This window comes from Schistocerca piceifrons, chromosome 2 (assembly GCF_021461385.2).
Source record: "Schistocerca piceifrons isolate TAMUIC-IGC-003096 chromosome 2, iqSchPice1.1, whole genome shotgun sequence".
NCBI lineage: Eukaryota > Metazoa > Arthropoda > Insecta > Orthoptera > Acrididae > Schistocerca > Schistocerca piceifrons.
This window is the reverse complement of record NC_060139.1, coordinates 43,509,020-43,528,909: the sequence shown is the minus strand read 5'-3', so window position 1 is coordinate 43,528,909 and position 19,890 is coordinate 43,509,020. Positions and strand designations below refer to the sequence as shown.

Sequence of the window (19,890 nt, the reverse complement as noted above, 5' to 3'; positions counted from 1 at the left end):
CCTCCTCGGTCTGATGAGTAGCAGTCTATTCCTTCAATATTATTGTTTTTCGTTCAGGAATTTCCATTGTCAGACTAATAGAAATGCTTACTGATACATTCACTACTTAAAAAAAAAAATGGGGGCAACTGCATTGTTACTATTAATTACTAAGGTACTTCACTTCCACCAGATACACACGAGCTCCCTCCCTTGGCAGTAGTGTTATTAAATGGACAATTAGAACACAAAATTAATGACTGTCAGGCTGTTTTTCAAAATGGATGAGCTTATGTGAAACAAATGAGGAATCTGAAAGCATTACTGAACGACAGAAATAAGAAATACATAGTTGTTTTTTACATTATGAAAGCTTGTGGTCTTTGTAATAGGTGTGAACTTTATGAAATACATGTAGATACATAAATGAGTACTAAGGCACTGCTAATAATAAAATGTGTTGTCAAAAGAATCATTGCAAGAGTTAAATTCATGGATGAGATTTTGGGATCACTTGAAATGAAAATAAGCTTAAAATGAGAGTGTGGTCTACCTCCATTCCTTTTGAACAGTTTCCTTGTTAAAGCCATCAAAGACTCATGAAAAAACACTTGAAGAATAAGGAATTACAGGCAACATTACAGGTTGCAAGTAGGAGAGCACTCCTGTCAGTTGATTATTATAAATTGGTAATCATGCATAATTATCAAAACATGCTCGATTGTTCATTGTAGGTTAATATCTTCAAGGTGATAGCTTTGAAAACAGACCTACAAATCTCGTTAGGGAAGACAAGGTGTATCACAAGTACTAAGAAATCCCTGAAACCCATGTTAACGTTTGGAGTAACTGTCAAGGTTGGTCAGTATCTTCATAATACTATTCAAAGCTGGCACTCTATCTAATGAAAAATCCCTTTAATAAGTAGTAAGCACCACATATATATGGCAGAATACTAAGCAGTATATAAGAGCAAAGCATTAACATCTTTGGAGACACCTCAAGAATTAGCCACAGTAATCATTTATCATTTAGCAACAACCCCAGCAGAAAAAGCAAATCATATGGAACATGGTTTATTATTGTCAAAAAAATATCTGCAATGTATTACAATTGTAGAACTTTAAGAAAACACATATACTATGTGATAAAAAGTATCTTGACACCTGGCTCAAAATGACTTACAAGTTCGTGGCGCACTCCATCGGTAATTCTGGATTTCAATATGGTGTTGGCCCACCCTTAGCCTTGATGACAGCTTCCACTCTTGAAGACATATGTTCAATCAGATGCTGCAAGGTTTCTTGGGGAATGACAACCCATTCTTCATGGACTGCTACACTGACGAGCGATATCGATGCAGGTCGGTGTGCCAAAACATCCCAAAGGCGTTCTATAGGATTCAGGACAGGATTCTGTGCAGGCCAGTCCATTACAGGCACGTTATTGTCGTGTAACCATGCTGTCACAGGCCGTGGATTATGAACAGGTGCTCAATCATGTTGAAAGATGCAATCACCATCCCTGAATTGCTCTTCAACAGTGGGAACCAAGAAGGTCCTTAAAACATCAATGTATGCCTGTGCTGTGATAGTGCCATGCAAAGTACCAAGGAGTGCAAGCCCTCTCCATGAAAAACTCGACCACACCATAACACTACCGCCTCCAAATTTTACTGCTGGCACTACACACACTGGCAGATGACATTCACCGAGCATTCACCATACCCACACCCTGCCATTGGATCGCCACATTGTGTACTGTGATTTGTCACTCCACACAACGGTTTTCCGCTGATCTATTGTCGGTTGTTTACATTCCTTACACCAAGTGAGGTATCATTTGGCATTTACCAGCATGACATGTGGCTTATGAGCAGCTGCTTGACCATGAAATTAAAGTTTTCTCACCTCCCACCTAACTGTCATAGTACTTGCAGTGGATCCTGATTTAGTTTGAAATTCCTGTGTGGTGGTCTGGATGGATGTCTGCCTAGTACACAACTGTCGGTGGTCTCTATCAGTCAACAGATGAGGTCAGCCTGTATGCTTTTGTGCTGTACATGTCCCTTCACATTTCCACATCACTATCACATCAGAAAGAGTGGACCTAGAGATGTCTAGGAGACCACATTCAAAGTCCACAAGTTTCACGGAGTGCCCCATCTGCTCTTTCACCATGTCTAATGACTTCTGAGGTCACTGATATGGAGTACCTGGCAGGAGGTGGCAACACAATGCACCTAAAATGAAAAACATTTGTTTTTGGGGATGTCTGGATACTTTTGATCACATAATGTATGTACACTGTTGGCCCCTAAAATTGCAACACCAGGAATGGTAGGAAACACTAATAATTTACTTATTGTGCATATACAGGATAGTAGTAAGAATATATTATTGAATTTGTAGGTGATTTGAGGGCACAGAGTGTGTAAAATTTAGTATAGAGTGCTGCCAAATCTGGTCGAAACAATAGCACTAACTTGACTAGAAAATGACTCAAATTCATCCTACATGACAGATACAGGTACATCTTTCCACGATGTTTCAACTTTATTCCAGACTTGATCAGTCTTACTGGCTGGCAAATGATGGCATTCCTATCTCATCGTAACCTATGACCAAACTTTTCGGTGGGCGAGAGGTCTGGAGAATGTGACAGCCATGGTAATAACAACCCCCCCCCCCCCCCCACACACACACAGAGATATATATATATATAAAAACAAAGATGATGTGACTTACCAAATGAAAGTGCTGGCAGGTCGACAGACACACAAATGGACACAAACATACACACAAAATTCAAGCTTTCGCAACAAACTGTTGCGACATATTTAAATATGTCTGCTTGTGTCTGTATATGTGTGTGTGTGTGCGCGCGAGTGTATACCCGTCCTTTTTTCCCCCTAAGGTAAGTCTTTCCGCTCCTGGGATTGGAATGACTCCTTACCCTCTCCCCTAAAACCCACATCCTTTCGTCTTTCCCTCTCCTTCCCTCTTTCCTGATGAGGCAACAGTTTGTTGCGAAAGCTTGAATTTTGTGTGTGTGTGTGTTTGTGTTTGTTTGTGTGTCTATCGACCTGCCAGCGCTTTCGTTCGATAAGTCATATATATATATATATATATATATATATATATATATATATATATATATATATATACACACGCACACACACACACACACACACACACACACACACACACACACACACTGTATCCATGTATGTCAGGACAGCACAGACAAAATTAAATCTTACATTAATTTTGTTGAAAGATAAGGCCAGAGAGAACTTGAAGGTAGGGCACAGTCACAGACTTTAACACTTAAGAAATTTAACAACTGTTGTCTGAATTACTAACTGTGTGAACTAGAAGTGATCATGTACATCTACATCCATACCCTGCAAGCCACCTTAGGTGTGAAGTGGAGTTTGCCATATGTACTGGTGTCAGCTCCCCCTTTCCCTGCTTCAATCACATATGGTTCACAGGAAGAACAATTAATTGCTGGTAAGCTTCCATGTGGGCTTGAATCTGTCTAATTTTCTTAAATATCGACGTGTATAGCTCCTTGATTATTCTGAAATTCACAATTGCATGCCTACCAGAGAGTTTGTTGAACCATCTTCAAGCTATTTCATTATCATTCTACTCTTGAACAGCACATGGGAAAAATTAACACATCTTTCCAAGTGAGCTTTGATTTCTCTTATTTAATTATGATGATCATTTCTCCCTATGCAGGTGAGTGACAGAAAAGTAATTTCACACTCTAAGGAGAAAGTTGGCGACTGAAATTTCACAAGAAGATCCTGCTGCAATGAAAGACACCTTTGTCTTAATAATTGCCACTCCACTTTGTATATAACATCCATGGCACACACTCCATTATATTGTGGCAATACAAAAACAGAAGGTGGCAGACAATTGTAAAGTAATTAAACTCTGCAGTAGACCTGTCGCATTTTCTAACAAGTCTGCCAATAAATCACAGTCTTTGGTTTGATTTCCACACAACATTATTTGTGTGATGTTTTCAGTTTAAGTTATTCATATATGTAATCCTGAAGTATTTATATTTGTGTGATTTATCATTCAACTGAAGTGTAGTGGAATCCTTCTAGTACTCATGTGAATGAATTTTCATTATTTAGTCAGTTGCCACTTTTTGCACTGTACACACAGCTTATCTGTAACATTCTGCAATTGGTTTTGATCATCTGATGACCATAAGAGATGGTAAATGACAGCATTGTATACAAACAATATAAGAAGACAGCTCAGACTGTCTCCTTAATCACTTATATATATCAGGAGGAGCAGAGGGCCTGTAACATTTCCTTGCGAAACAGAAGACATTACTTCTGTTTTACTTGATTTTCCATCAATTACTGCATATTGTGACCTTTCTGACAGGAAATCCTGAATACTGTCTCACAGCTGAGATGACATTCCACAGGCAAGCAATCTGATTAGAAATCATTTGTGAGGAATGCTGTCAAAAGCCTTCTGGAAATCTAAAAATATGGAACCCACTTGACATCCCATTTTGATATTACTCATTGCTTCATAAGAATAAAAGGCTAGTTATGTTCCACAGGAACAATATTTTCTGAATCTGTGTTGGCTATTCGTTAATAAATAATTTTCTTCAAGGTAATTCATGATGTTTGAACACAGAATGTGTTCCAAAATTGGGTATTGGTGTGACTTGTGCAACTTCCCAGTTTTTAGGAACAGATTTTTCAACTAGTGAGCCACTGTATATGACTGTCAACTATGGAGCTATTGTATCAGCATATTCTAAAGGGACCTGACAGGTATACAATTGGGACCAGAGGCCTTGCCTTTATTAAATGATTTAAGCTGCTTCGCTACACCTAGGGTACCAACTTCCAAGTTACTCATGCTGGCAGTTGTTTTTTATTCAAATTCTGGAATACTTACTTCATCTTCCTTGGTGAAGGAATTTCAGAAAACTGTTTAGTAACTCTGCTTTAGTGGCACTGTAATCAGTCCTTGTCGTTGTGTAGTGAAGGTACTGATTGCACCTTGCTGCTGGTATAAATACGACCAGAATCTCTTTGGGTTGCCTGCTAGACGTCGAGATGGAGTTTCATTATGGAAACTATTAAAAGCATCTTGCATTTGGAACTTCTGTACAACTTCACAAATCTTGACAGTTTTACATTCTTATAAATTTGACATGTTTTTCCCACTGCTATTGCAATAGTGTTGGGAGCTGTTTTGTGTACCATGGAGAATCAGTACCATCTCTTATTAATTTATTCTGTATATATCTCTCAATTGCTATTGATACTATTTCTATGAATTTAAGCCACATCTGGTCTACGCTTATGTAGTCAGATTGGAAGCAGTTGAGATTGTGTTTTATCTGTGGTACTTTTTGATTTACTCGGTCTCCCTAGGTCACTAATCCCTATATCCATCATGATGCTCCCTATTTGTTCAGAATTATTCGTTGAAAGAGGGCAAGTATGTTATCAGAACAATTTACTGTCAATGTGGGCACCTACACAGAAGAGCCCAAGAAACTGGTACACCTGTCTAATATCGTCTAGGGCCCTCCAGAGCACACATAAGTGCCCCAACACAACATGGCATGGACTTGACTAATGTGTCAAGTAGTGCTGGAGGGAACTGACACCATTAATCCTGGAAGACTATACATTAATCCGTAAGATTACGATCGGGTGGAGATCTCTTCTCAAGAGCACGTTGCAAGACATTCCAGATATGCTCAATAATGTTTTTGTCTGGGGAGTTTGGTGGCCAGTGGAAGTGTCTGAACTCAGAAGAGAGTTCCTGGAGCCACTCTGTAGCAATTAGGATGTGTGGGGTGTCGCATTGTCCTGCTGGAACTGCCCAAGTCAGTCAGAATGCACAGTGGACATGAATCGTTGCAGGTGATGGCACAGGGTGCTTACGTACATGTCACCTATCAGAGTCATATTTAGATGTATCCTAGCATGCAGGGTCCATGGATTCCTGCTTTTCATGGTACACTCGTGAAATGGTTGTACAGGAAAATCTCCCCGCTTCATCACTACCTCAGAAATGCTGTGTCCAATTGCTCATGCACTGACTATATCATGACATTAAAACTCACTTATACCTTGATAACCTGCCATTGTAGCAGCAGTAAACAGATCTAACAACTGCACCAGACATGTGTTGGTGTTCTGCCTGTTTACATATCTCTGTATTTGAATATGCATGCCTATACCAACCCCACTTCTTTGGCACTTCAGTGTACACTAATTGTTCAACATAATTTTCTGAAAAGCATTTGGTACAATTTTGGATGATGATTTATGCCTATCACCAGTTTTAAACACGTATTTTAGCCATTCAGGGTAGACTGAAATTGCCACAAACTATATTTGTGTGAGTGGGGTACCTATTTGATATGACACTATAGTTTTCCTTGAATTGTTCAGCAACAGTATCATCTGCGTCAACAAGTTGGTAAAAGGAACCTATTATTAATTTATTCTGGTTGTGAAGTTACAGAATATGTTAATGAAAAGACCCAATATTACAGTACAACTAACAATGTAATAGTGGTTGCTAGATCAAATGATAGTTACAATGAAGAGGAACCATACCTGTTCTGAAAAGCTGTTAATGAAATAATACAAACCAAAATTCAGACAAAATTGATATTGTGTACAATCCCATACAGATATGAAATTCCAATCAAAAACCACTCTATTTATAAATTAAACAGCCAAATAATTAAAGCAGCAGCTAAGCATGATTATGTTACAGTAACTGACATAAACACCTTCCTAAGCAGAAATGATTATACAAGGCATGGCTGCAAATGACCCCTGCGAGAGTCACTAGAATTGATTAGTCAGAAGTTTGACGAGAAGACCACTGAACTTTTTAGGCATGTCTTGACTTCCACGTATTTTCTTTTTAATGGAGAATACTACGAACAAACGGAGGGAATCGCCGTGGGTAGCCCAATCTCACCGGTGGTAGCGAATTTGTACATGGAGAACTTCGAGGAGGAAGCCCTGTCGTATGGAAACCTACTTGCTTTTTCCGTTACGTGGATGACACTTTCGTCATCTGGCCACATGGTATGGATAAACTCCTTGACTTCCTTACACATCTAAACTCCATACACCCCAACATCAAATTCACTATGGAGACTGAAACGGAGGGCAAATTACCTTTCCTTGACGTCCTGGTCAAGAGAAGGGCTGACGGCACCCTAGGTCATGGGGTGTATCGGAAGACAACGCACACTGATCTGTATTTGCACGCAGACAGCTGCCACCACCCTTCACAGAGGAATGGGGTACTTTAAACTCAAGTACATAGGGCGCGCACTATCTCTGACGCAGAGTCTACCCCAGGAATTGGAACATCTGAGAACTGTATTTCGAAAAAATGGGTACTCAGAGTGGCAGATTCAATGTGCTCTCCGCCCAACCACTGCAGCACAACCTGTTGAGATGGATGAAGTCACAAGGGAGGAGGTAGGCACTGCATTTATTCCATACACAGGCACACTCTCGGGGAAAATCGCCCGCATTCTGAAGAAACACCGGGTTGGAACTGTGTTTTGTCCTCCAAATAAAACTCGTGCACTGTTGGGGAGCGCCAAAGATGACCTCGGTTTGAGGAAGGCCGGCGTGTACCAGATTCTGTGTCAATGTGGCAAGTCGTATATTGGTCAGACAATGCGTACCGCCGAGGATCGATGCCGTGAACACCAGAGGCACACTCGACTGATGTATCCGAGGAAGTCGGCGATCGCTGAACATTGTTTGTCGGAAAATCACGCCATGGAGTATGACCGCACGAGGATTCTGGTACAGACGTCGAGATACTGGGACAGCGTTGTTAGAGAGGCCATCGAAATTCACACCAATGACGACCTCATAAACCGTGACTGTGGCTATAATCTTAGCAAGGCTTGGGAACCAGCGATTGGGTTAATCAAGAGTAAATCGAGCAAACGTATAGTTGTGACGACCACGGCGGACAAAGCCATCACACCGACGTCATCTCAGACGCCGTCGCAATCTGTTCCACCGCGCAACCGTGGCGCGGGGCGCGGACGGCGGAGGGAGCGCGCCGTGGGCGGAGGGTATTTAAATCGGCCGCCGCCGCGACCGAACCCAGTTCCCTCTGAGCAGCCTTAGCGTACAGATCTCCGTGCCGGCACGTTCACAGGAGCTCAGTCTGTCAGTTCACCTGATGATGGCGACATGTATGATCGCCGAAATATTGTGCCTGTTGGACACTATAGACCGGCAGCACACCCGTGAATATTTTGATTATCAAATACGCCGGGAGAAACTCAAGAATCACAAGAAAGAAACAGCTTTGTGTGACAGAATGAATAAGTGAGATAGAGAAAAATTCATTGTCAATATATCTACAAAATCCAAAACAGCTATCCAACATTTATCTGACAATAATGATCTGATCTATGAGATCTCCATAGTAGAAATAATGAAACTAATCCAAAATCTGCCACCAAGAAGAAACAATGTCACTGCAAATTACACCAGTAGACAAAAGCAGTGATGAAGAGTGGCAACAAGTAGCTAGGCTTAATGAGACTGAACTGAACTGTGAGATATCCTCAATAGAAATGCAGACAGTGATTAAAAACATAAAATCCTCTGTGGAAGAGGAGTGTATGTCACTGAAACTAAGTGCACAAAACAAAACCAACAAATCTGATGAGTAGCAGCAAGCAGCAGTTACACTAAGGAAAAAATAAAACCTAAGTAACTAGTGCCCACCAAGAGCTTCAGTAAGAAAAAGAATGGCATCTCAACAATTGGTCAGTGATTTTGTGTGGCACAGCAACGAAGGAAAAAAAGTTTAATTTAAATATCAGTGGCAAGAAATATGAACATGATAACCAAATAGAGACTAAGAACTTACTCATTGAGGGAAAAGATATAACACTCAGAATTCTGCATCAAAATATGCAATACATTAGCAATAAAAACATTTGAAGCAGAAATACTTACAAATGAAACATGCCCAGACATAATACGTGTATGTGAACATGGATTAAAAGAGAATGAAATATGCAATTTTCCTAAAAAAGAATGTTCTTACAAACTAGTTCTGTAGTCAGAATAAAAAGGTGGAGAGGTAGCAATATTTATTAAAACAGCTGAGAATTATGACAACAATTTGAATGATACATACAAAAGTTTACCCAGAAGTAAAGAGAAAGATTTTGAGATTCCAAGTACAGCATACAATGAGTTAAAAGTATTCTGTGTGCACCGACTACCAAGTGGCAAAATAAATACTTCTTCAAAAAAAAGTCGTCTACTAGGGGGGAAAAAAGGAAAAGAAAGATTGTGTAGTATGTGGTGATTTTAATATTGATATGGGAAAAGAGGACACAAAGAAACCAAAAATTTGAGGAGATACTAATACATCACAACATGAAGGCAACTGTAATGAAACCTACAAGATTAACTTTGGAAACTGAGTCAATTGTTGATAATATTATCACTAATATAGGTATCAATGTATATACCACAAAGGCTCTACAAACAGGACTTTCTGATCATTTAGGACAGCTATGTGAAGGATATGGAAATCTGAACTCATGAACAGAAGATAAAAATGTAGAAAGAGGTATTAGACATTTCAATCAACAAAACATCAACATATGTAAAGTAATATTGAGAAAAGAACATTGAGCAGACATTCTGCAAGCTCAGGTAACACATCACAAAGACAATGCTTTTCAAGTAACTTAATTATTACTTCAATACAGCTTTTTCAAAAACCAAAAGGAAAAGAAAAATCTTACAAAACAAGCAGGGGATTATGGAGGAAATATATACCTTAAGAGTGATGAAACAGAGGGAAAGTACTGAAACCTACAAATAGCACCAGAAGAAGTACAGACAGTTGATAAGACAAAAAAAGCCAAATCAATTAATGAGAGTATTTCAACATCAACAATAAGATGAAAACAGCCTGGGACATATTCAACTCTGAGAGGGGCAACAAAAACCACATGCAGAAAATAAATAAAATAGAAATTATGAAAGTGAGTAACAAAATCATTACAAACAAAACAGAAATTGCAAACTTCATGAATAATAACTACATAGATACAGTAGCAAACCTAAAGCATGTATGCAATAGTCAAGGAACTCATCAGACCACAATGAAAGATAAGTCAAGCCAGTCAATGTTCCTGAAACCAGTATCTAAAGAGGAAATGACAAAGGCTACAAATAAAGCTTAGTGGAAAAAAGTCTGCTGGACATGATGAAGTGTCAAACAACCTAATCAAGCAGGTGGCAGCAGAAACAATTACACCACTGCTGCACAATGTCAACTGCTCATTCCAGGAAGGAGTATTTCCTGATCAATTTAGTTTAATTAAGGTATAAGGGACATACAAAAAGGAACGAGTTGGAGGCACAATTACAAAAACCAGCACCTGTATGTTACAAGTATTGACCCTGGCTGTTGAGATGCTTGTCCCACTGTGACACAAGCCAGTGAATGGCTGTCTCATAAAATTCCCGGGGCTGCAATGTTAACCAGTTCCGCACGTACAGTTGGATGTCATCATCCGAGGCGAATAATTTGCCCCTCAGTACCTTTTTAAGGGGACCAGAAATGGAGTAATCACAGGTAGAGAGGTCCAGACTGTATTGAGGGTGGCCGAGAACCTCCCATTTGAATTTATGCGGGAGTGTTGCGACTATGTTGGCCATATGAGGCTTTGCATTGTCGCAGAGCAGAATGAACCCATGGGTGAGACTGCCAGGCCATTTTTATTTGATCACTTGGAGCAGGGTGGTCAAGGTTTGCGAGTAACACTGGGCATTCGCTGTTGTCCTGTGTTGCATGAAGTGAATCAGAAGGGGGCCATCTTGCTCAAAGACGAACATCAGCATAATGATTCACCTCAGATGACGATGTCCAGCTACACGAGCAGAACTGGGTTACATTGCAGACCCAAGAATTTTATGAGACAGCCATTCACTACCTTGTGTCACACTAGGACAAGTGTCTCAATAGTCAGGGTCAATACTTCTAACATACAGGTACTGGTTTCTGTAATTAAGATTCCAGCTCATTTCTTTTTGAAAGTCCCTTATAGGACTTGCATAAAAAAAGGGAAAGGATGATGCTCGTAATAATTACAGGCCAGTATACTTAGTCCCAGGATTCTCCAAAATATTAAAAATGCTCATGCTCAACAGAATAACAGAAAACCATAATATACGCACTCCAGCACAACACATACACCAGAAAGGGAAATCAATGGAAACAGCAATTTAAACATTAACAGAATTTATTCTATAGCCCTTGGACAACCAGACAGTAGTGTCTGACATTTTTCTTCACTTATCCAAAGCATTTGACACAATCATGCAATCCTAGTAAAGAAACTAGAGAATACTGGTATTCATGGACAAGCATCAGGTAGAATAACATCATATCTCAGTAACAGGAGGCAATATTTAACATTAACAACTTACATGGATCAGAATTTAGAAGGATTAAGTATGCTATACCTCAAGGATCTGTTATGGGACCTATCCTCTTCAATTTATTTGTAAATAATGTACAAAATGTATGAAAATGAAAATAAGATACCGTATGCAGGTGATATGACTGTACTAAATCTTTCCAACAGTTTTGAAGCACTTGAGAAAAACAATTCGTATCAGTCCATAATACAATACAATGGCTCAAGAACAATGAGTTCATTATTAATTTGAAAAAAAAAAAAAAACTATGTACATGGTTTTCAACACTACACAAAAGGAAGAACATATAGATGTTTCTATAGGTGAAAAAGAACTGGAAGAAGTAATTTCAATTAAGTTATCAGCCATAACAGTAGACAGTGAGCTTAACTGGAAGCAGCAGATAAATACTGAATCCAACAAGCTAAGCTCAGTGATATTTGTAATGAAATAACTGGATCAGTATGCAAATCAAGACCTCCTGTGCACTGCCCTCATGGACTTTTCGTACCATACATGCAATATGAAAAAGGTATTGGGAAACTCAATAATTACAGGAATGAAAAGAGTGTTCACCCTACAGTAGAAAGCCATTTGAATGATATTGAAAAAAGAAGCAAAAAGAATCTTGTAGCAACTACTTCAAAGAACTTAATATTTTGACATTTCCATCACTGTATATATTCAAGATGATTGTGTCTGCACTGTGAGATCCCATAAAACTGAAGATCAGCAAGACTGTTCATCCTCATGACACAAGGAACAGAAAAAATTGTGTTGCATTTCACACAGACACAAGCTTTGTCAAGGGAGTCACAAAACCTCAATGTTTCCTGCATCTCTAAAAAAGAATTCTACAGTGTGTCTGAATTTGTAAACAGAAAGCGAGAAAAAGTTCATACTGTGAATGATAAATGTTATGTGCAATATTAATCCAGCAAGGATGTGGTAGGGTCAATTTGTTTTGTTGGCAGTTCTTTGTTATGCAGTTGCACATTGCTGAAGTTATTAGTAGCTGAAATTACTGAACTCATCTCCCTAATGGATGCATGCACTCAGTCGGCTGCCATCCATGAAAGAGATAAATGAGTGCAAATGGTAAGAGGGTATTTCTGACTCCTCCATAACTGGGAAGTAGTAATTCTGTGCCATTTTTCAATTTATGTTTCGTATTTTTTGATGTTTTCAATCAAAATGGACAATGAAGAAAAGGAGGCTGAGCTTATACGTCATTGGCTGGTGGAATTATCAGACAGTGGAATTGACTTTATTACAGATGGTAGTAAAAATGAAGATTGTGTAAGTGAGCGCAATTGCAGTAGCGGTACTGAGTAAGGTCCAAGTGAAGGCAGTGACAAAGAAGATAATATACCACTACATGATCTACAAAATAATTCCCACAATGCTGTGTTACCAGAATTAGTCAATAACGATTGGAAAATCAGGTACACAGTTCATTTTATTTTGGTAAAGATGGATCCAAGTGGTGCAAAAATCCACCTCAACAACAAGTTTGGGCACGTTCTGAAAATATCATCAGGCGGGTACCTGGCGTGAGTTTAGTGGCAAGATTAACGAAGACAGAGCTTCAATGCTGAAGTCTTTTTTGCTATGAAAATATGCTTAGTATTATCTTGAAGTACACAAACTTGCAAATTGCAGAACAGAAAGCAGCTTGTGAAGTAGTTGCAAATGGAAATGACCATGAGTGAGCTGAAGGCTTATATAGGCTTGTTGGACATTGCTGGATTTTACTGAACACCACTGACCTTTGGGCTTTGTATGGAACAGGCACTGAAATATTTCAGCTGACATTACATGGCAATGTTTTCATTTTATTCAAAGCTGTCTTTATTTTGACAACAAATCCACACATGAAGAAAGAGAAAAGCTTATCACAAATACATTAGACACTTGAAATATTCATTGAAAAGTGCAAGAAGGCCTATTTAATAGGAGAATATACAGCCACAGATGAAATGTTAATTGCATTCAGAATCAGATGCAAGTTTAGACTAATATATTCCATCAAAACTGGCCAAATATGGCATAAAAATATTTGTCTTGACTGACACAAAGAATTTTTACATCTTCAGCCTCCAATTATATGCTGCAAAGCAGCCAGAGGGACCATTTTCACTGATTAATGAATAAACCATTTTACGTGGAGAATCAGCTGGTACAACAAATTAAAAAAAAAAAACAAGCTTTAATGTTAATTTCTATAACTGATTTACAAGCTATAAAGAAGTGTCACATCTGCTGAAAGTAAACAAGCTGACTTCTGTGGCAACAATGCATAAGAACGAGAGGCAAATCCCTACTGAATTTTGTAAACCTCATGATAGAGAAATCCACTCACCTAAGTTTGGTGAAAAACAAAGCTGTTTTTCTCATGTCTAGTCTTCACCACAATGCTGAAATTTATCAACTGACAAGAGATAAACATGTTTTATAATTTTACAAAAGGTGGAGTTGACATTGCAGATAAGCTGAGACTTATGATTTAAGACGCAACTCAAAATACTGAATACGGCCAGCATAAATGCTGCTGTAGTTCAGTGATCAAATAACAATAAAAACTGAAAGTATCATAATTTCATAAAAACACTAGGCCAGGTGCTCGTAAGTGAACACTTGAGTGCCCAACAAGGAACACCTCAACTGCCAAGCAGTTTTCATAAGAGACTCAGAGAATTTAGTGGAGAACTTTCACAAGAATTGACTGTTGGAATCTATGGTGTACAAAAAAGATGCCAAGTGTCCCTATGCTAGACATCATAAGACACCTCATGTTTGTGAAGTTCATTTGTCAAGAACACACTGTTCCATTTGGCTAACAATGTGCTATGGCAAGAGATGATTAACAGCTTATGTCAAAAGTTTATTGTTCATTTTGTGTTCAAAGAAGATTTATCTCATAAATACTTAGCAAACAAATCCAAATTACTGATGAGATTGTATGGTTTTGTAGATTTTAAAAAATATGTAACCTTAAGAGTTGTTAAAATGATTATTTTGTAGACTTTATGTAAAAATTAAGAAATAATGAATTTGTATGCTTCATGGTGTTTATTTCTATGAAAATCCTTTAATTAATAAATAATTCATAAATTTAATTCCTATCTTTTGTTTAAAAGTGCCAATAAATACTTAAAATATATAAATGACAAACAGGGTCAAATATGAATCTCCACATACTTGATGTACACTTTTTGCACCACATCCTCATAGGTTTAAGAGAAACTAGAATTACACATTACATAAGAAACTAAACTACTTAAAAGCACTCATGTACAATATATGATTCACAAAAATGTATTTTAACTCTGATGTAAGTCATTTAGCTTTCTGTTCATCCTGTGCAAGCTATTGTATTTTTTTACTGTGTAGCCTATTATATGTATAACGTCTAGATGTAAGCAAAATGATGCACTTTATATTACATACTTGTACTAAAGGTAATTTACAATAGCAATATACATCACAACTGCAATCACCCCTATTCATATTAGCTCATGGGAACCATCTATTTCAATTTCACTAGAAGTTAAAAACTATGACCACCAACTGCATTTAATCCATCCCATCTGAACATTGTTAGGTCCCTTGCAAGAATTAATGCTGAACTTATTTCTGGCTTTATCCATCTTTCAGTACCTATAACCATTTGAACTTCAGCACTTTGTATTAGTGCCTGGAGCTCTGGTCCTTTTCCAGCTTAGCTATGACAGTTTGAAACTACAATGCTGATAGTTGATAGATCTACTTTCCTGTGTTTGACTTCCATCCTCTTTGACTGACACCTTTTCTATTCTTTCTCTAGACCCTCTAACCTGAAACACTTCCCATTCCTCTCCACAAAGCGCCCACGTCCATTTAGCTGCCTCCTGAGTAGTGGACCCCTAACCTGTCATGCGAACCCAGACACCAACAACCCTAGGGTGCAAGTCGAGGTATCCTACAAAGTTGCAGTACCTTCTGAGCCTCTGGTTCTGGTCTTTGTACCAAAGAATTGCTGTCAGTTGTGTTGATAGTGCTGCAGATGGTGAGCTCCACCTTCACCTCCCAAGCAAAACTGGCAGTCTTTACCATTTCAGCTAGTTGCCTAAATCCAGAGAGGATCTCTTCCACTCCAAAGTGATGTACATTATTAGTACTGGCATGAGCTACCACCGGCATGAGCTACCACCAGCAGTTGGCTGCACCCTGTGCTCTTTAAGGCATCCAAAAGCAACCTTTCCCCATCTGGAATGACTGCTCCTTGTCTGCACACTGAGAGCACACTGGATTCCTTCCCCTCCTTGGCAGCCATATCCCTAATGGACCTCATCACACACTTTATGTTGGAGCTCCCAACTATCAGTATTCCCATCCTCTGTAAATGCCCAAACTTTACAGGCCAAGAGGCTTGCTCTTGAACAAGGCGAGCTAGAGCATCTGGCACACGACTTCATCAGCAAGAGACAGTGCCGAAAACCTGCTCGTCAGGGAGGCCCTGTGATTGGCCACCCAAAAAGTCTCTCACTGCCTGCCATACTTTGGAATGACCTGCCGGTAGACCATGAGTGAGGCAACATCCTCAGTGAGGGTAGTACTCCGGGCAGCCACTGTAATAGACCAATCAGGGGACCCATGGGCCATGGTGGACATGCCTCAGATCACTACACCCAGTCCCCCACGGTGATGCCCATTGGCAGTAGCTGTGCAACCGAAGCCAACACCATCTGGAGATGTGAGCAAATGGTCACCAACTCTACTTGCATATGAACACAAAAATCACAGTACCTATCCATTCCAAAGACAGCAAAACTCTGCCCTGCACAATTATTGGGACACTCGACCATGCCTAGTAAGCACACAAACACACAAGAAATTAAAAAAACTGAGCTAGTAAACACACAGGTAAGTGAAAATAAGTCGCTCCAGTTTGAAGCTCATGAAAAAAATTCACAAACAAACAGTGTATGCTGTATCTGTAGCAGTAATGCAAGATGGTGTTCCATTAACAATCTTGATTGTGTTTTTGTGAGAGATGCTCCACATAGGAAGAAGTCATATAATGGTGAAATCTTCTAGGAACATATGTACTTAAAACTTGAATGGTAGACAACAGCATGTTGTAGAACACCTCTCTTACAGTATCTGCCAATGGCATTGGCTGAGTATGTGCATGACATTTTCTCACTTACTAAATTATCCTGTAACAGACTGTGCTGTTCTTCTTCGGATCTTCTCTGATTCCTACACTGGTCCCATCTGGTATGGACCCCATACTTATGAACATTATTCAAGTACTGGCCGAACAAGTGTTTTGTAAGCTACTCCCTCTGTTGATGGACTCTTTGTGAGTCTTCAAATGAATCACAGTCTGGCATCTACCTTACCTGTGATTAATTTTATGTGGTATTTCCACTTTAAATTGCCCCATATGCGTATTCCTAGGTATTTCATGGAAGTAAGTGCTTCCAGTGACTGTTCTGCAGTTTTGTAATCATCTGTATATGTATTTGCAGTACATTATATTGTTTATGCTGAGGGCCAATTTCCACTCCCTCCACCAAATGTTAACTCTATGCATGTCTTCTTGCATTTTGCTACAATTTTTTGAGGTCATGACTTCTATGTATACCACAACACCATCTGTGAAAAGCCTTGTTGAACTTCCAATGCCGGCCGGGGAGGCTGAGTGGTTCTAGGCGCTACAGTCTGGAACCGCGCGACCGCTACGGTCGCAGGTGTGAATCCTGCCTCGGGCATGGATGTGTGTGACGTCCTTAGGTTAGTTAGGTTTAAGTAGTTCTAAGTTCTAGGGGACTGATGACCTCAGAAATTAAGTCCCATAGTGTTCAGAGCCATTTGAACCATTTGAACTTCCAACAATATCTACTCATACAGGGTCATGTATTATGAGGGTGGTTTTAAAAGTTCTCAGAATGTAATAGAAAAAAAGTACTTACATAACTGAAACTTTTTTTATTTTTCAATGTAGTCTCCTTGTAGAATAATCCACTTGGTGCAACGATGTTCCAGTGCCTTGATCCTATCTTGAAAATTAGTTTCCTCCAGGCCTCCAAAATAGTTGCCAACTCCAGCTATCAATTCTTCATTTGAAGTGAATCTTCGTCCACCAAGAAAAATTTTTAGTTTTGGAAAGAGATGGAAGTCTGATGGAGCCGTATCAGGTGAATAAGGTGGGTGGGCAACAATTTATACCTTAGTTCATGTAATTTTTCCATGGCAACGGCACGTGTGGGCATGCATTGTCTTGATGGAAGATGAATTTCTTCCTTGCTATATCTGGCCTTGTTTGGCGTACCTTTTGTTGCAATTTGTCCAGGAGGTTAGTATAGTATTCTCTAGTAATTGTTTATCCAGTGGTGGAGATAATCTACAAACAGAATCCTCTTCACATCCCAGAACACTGATGCCATGACCTTTCCCGCTGAAAGAATTGTCTTTGCTTTCTTTGGTGGTGGAGAATCAGCATGTTTCCCACTGCTTTGACTGTTCTTTTGTCTCTGGGATATAGCAGTGCACCCAAGTTTCATCTGTGGTCACAGACTGACGCAAAAAATCATCTTTGTTTCTCCTAAAATGGAACAAACATTGTTCCAATATGTCCACATTTTAACTGAAAAATTAGAAATCTAGCATCAAGAGTCGTGGCACCCATCTTTCAGATGATATATGCGAAGCGTGAGCAATTTCATGCACTTTGTGTACGATGGGGAAGGCATGCAATCTATCCGAGTTTTACTAAGGGCAGGTTGTGATAGCCTGAAGGCTTGGCAGGAGCATTTCACAAACTGTATGACTTGTCTGGTGTTTGAAGAGTGCTGTAATGAGTATCTTCAACACATGGCAAAACCGAGATGAAACCATGTCCAGGCTTCATGGGGTTGGGTGGCCACCCGTCATTAAAGAAGTCAGATGTCATAGGCTGAACAGATTGGTAAAACAGGACAGGTGGTGAACAGTGGAAGACCTAATGTCAGACTTTAATGCTGGACAGAGTACAAGTGTGCCTGAACACACAGTGCACCGAACTCTCCTAATAATGGGCCTCCGCAGCCTAAGACCCATACTTGTGACACTGCAAACATCACAACAATGGCAGCTACAACTGAAATGGGCATGTGACCATCAGCACTGAATGTTGGCAGTGGCAGTTGAATCCTGATGCCTTCTTCATCATGCTGATGGGAGGGCACGAATCTGTCATCTTTCAGGGAACAGCTCCTTGGCAACTATACTCCGGGACAGAGACAAGCTGGCAGCAGTTTCATTACACTCTGGGGAATATTAACGTGGGCATCCACAGGTCCAGTGGAGCTCTTGTAAGGCACCATGACTGCCAAGAAGTATCATACACTGATTGCAGACCACATTCACCCCTTCAGGTAGATAATGTTTCCTAATGGCAGTGACACTTTTCAACAAGATAATGCACCACACCACAAGGCCCAGAGTGTGATGGAATTGCCTGAGGAACAAAGTGGCAAGTTCTAATTGACACGCTGGCTTCCCAGCTCACCAGGTCTGAACCCAACCGAATACATCATTGAAATCATTGAACGTGGCGTCACATATCCCCCCCCCCCCCCCCCCCCGAAATTTATGGTACTTAGGTGACCTGTGTGTGCAGATGTGATGCCAACTCCCTCTAGTGACCTACCAAGCCCACATCACTTCCATGTCAGGATGCGTCACCACTGTTATCTGTGGTGATTGTGAACATACCAGCTATTAGGTAGGTGATCATAATGTTGTAGCTGATCAGTGTATATGACAATGGCAAATGCTATCTGGTAATATTCACTCTTCTTAGAGCCTCCATGCATGGATATATTTTTTGTGATGCTACACACAGAAATGTGGTGCCACACTGTGTCATGGTTTGTTGTAGGCAACATCACTATCAGTCTGCCTCTCTGCTGCTGTATCAAGAAAAGCTGCAACAATGGTCACCATGTTGACAGTCTGTACTGCATCAATCATCATTACTCTGTCTGTGTGGATATGTATCTTGCTATGAACAAGCCCATATCCTGAATCAAGGTATGTAACATCAATGGAGGCTCCTGCATCCCTGAGTGAACAGTACATCTATTCCCTCAGATGCTAGTTGTACAGGGTGTTGAGTTTGGCCCCTCATGAAACCATGATTTCATATTTGCACGGTAGTCACAGGACCCTTACCAGTGCAAGAGGCATTGTAGTCAATCAACAAACTGTAGTCTTGATAAACCACAATCCTGATACTGTTGAATTTTAATTCCATCACATGCTATATTTTTCTTCTTCCTGCACACGACATATAACACGATCTTTTCAGAAACAATCAACATTTAAATGCAGTGTCAAAATGAGAAACCTGCTGTGTAATCTTT

The 19,890-nt window shown here is 39.7% G+C and overlaps 1 protein-coding gene across 1 annotated transcript in view; it reads right to left on the bottom strand.

Moving 5' to 3' along the window:
* The window catches only part of LOC124775135 (serine protease snake-like), a 264,861-nt gene that overhangs the window by 944 nt on the left and 244,027 nt on the right, over positions 1–19,890 (bottom strand). The gene's annotated exons all lie outside the window — the stretch shown is intronic.